Here is a 1,403-nt window from a genome sequence, read left to right on the forward strand (position 1 = left end):
CCCAACAGGAGGATTAGAAGAGAGGATATTAGGAGGAGAGACATTGTTCACACCCAAATGTTGGACATTGAGTGTGGCTGCTCGCTTATCTATCAGCTGCTGTCAAAGAGAAAGACATAACGGTGTCATTAGCCGAAAGTCTGCAAAGTGGGACAGACAAGTCGTCACCGTCACCGCGACTCAATGAAGACACGTTCTCCAAAGATTTAGTGGCAGGTTTACATTGAGGAATAGCCACACTGTGCTAATATTGCTAAAGTAGTTATAGAGAGGAATGCCACATAGCACATAAACTTTGAGCTAATGATGTGGAAACATTTACCGAAACCTACTGTCTGTACACTAGTTAATAAAATAAAGAAACGCAAGTTAGTAACGCGAGGTGACAGTTTTGAAACATACCATCAGCACAGTAAACAGTTAAAACCACTTTTCTCGCCGCGTCACCCCAAAGTAAAATCAATAGCAAATCAGAGCTAACAAGTTAGCGTGCTAACGCTACCGCTAACAGTAACAGAACAGCTGCGAGGCTAAAAAAGAACAAATTAGCGTTGCTTTTAGGAACCGCTGGAGATTTTTTGTGGTCTGTGCTGGCTGAAAGTCTTTGATTAGCGTGCTTACCCACCCTGACACGTTAAAGCAGCGGGCTGCCCCTGCATAATGCCGCAGAGAGAGCGGTTTTACTGACAGATGACTGCTCAGGCAGGCAGGCAGGCAGGGTAAACACAGTTCAGCCCTACTCTGCTCCGCTCAGCTGGCAGGACACTTGACACGATGCAGGAAGTTTCTCACTGATATTTTTTTTCTTTTAAAAAAAATGCTTATGAGGCATATTCTATTCAATTAGTCCTTTCAAATTTATTAAAAAAGAAAATACAAAAAAAAGTACAAAAAAAGACTAGTTAAATTTTTAACAAAGCATAAGTTCAGGGCAACTCAGACTTTTAATATAGACAGCATTGAATTCTACTCAAAATACTTTACAAAGTTACTGTTCGCCCTTCAGCCATACTTTGCATGAAAGGTTAGTCATTTACAGAATCACAAAAACAGCACAATCAAATGACAAACTGAGTCCTTTGGGGAATTTCTCTTCAGGTTTTCAGGGGCGACTCCAGAGAATTTTCATAGGGGTGACGAAACCATGCAAGAWTTTTTTTATTATTTATGCAAWTGAAATCATATAATTTTAAATTTCATGCATATTAATTTATAAGATTCATATATGGGTTATAAAAAATAGCAAACAGGACATATAACTGGTTTATTTAATCTTATTTTATTTTTGGGATATCAAACTGACAACAAGCTAATTACAAATGTACACCATACTTATTCATGATTTTGTTCATATCTTCCTTTTTCGGGAAATTGACTTTCTGTGAAAGCAGAACTGAAATGAC

This window comes from Poecilia reticulata, linkage group LG13, assembly GCF_000633615.1.
Source record: "Poecilia reticulata strain Guanapo linkage group LG13, Guppy_female_1.0+MT, whole genome shotgun sequence".
Lineage (NCBI taxonomy): Eukaryota > Metazoa > Chordata > Actinopteri > Cyprinodontiformes > Poeciliidae > Poecilia > Poecilia reticulata.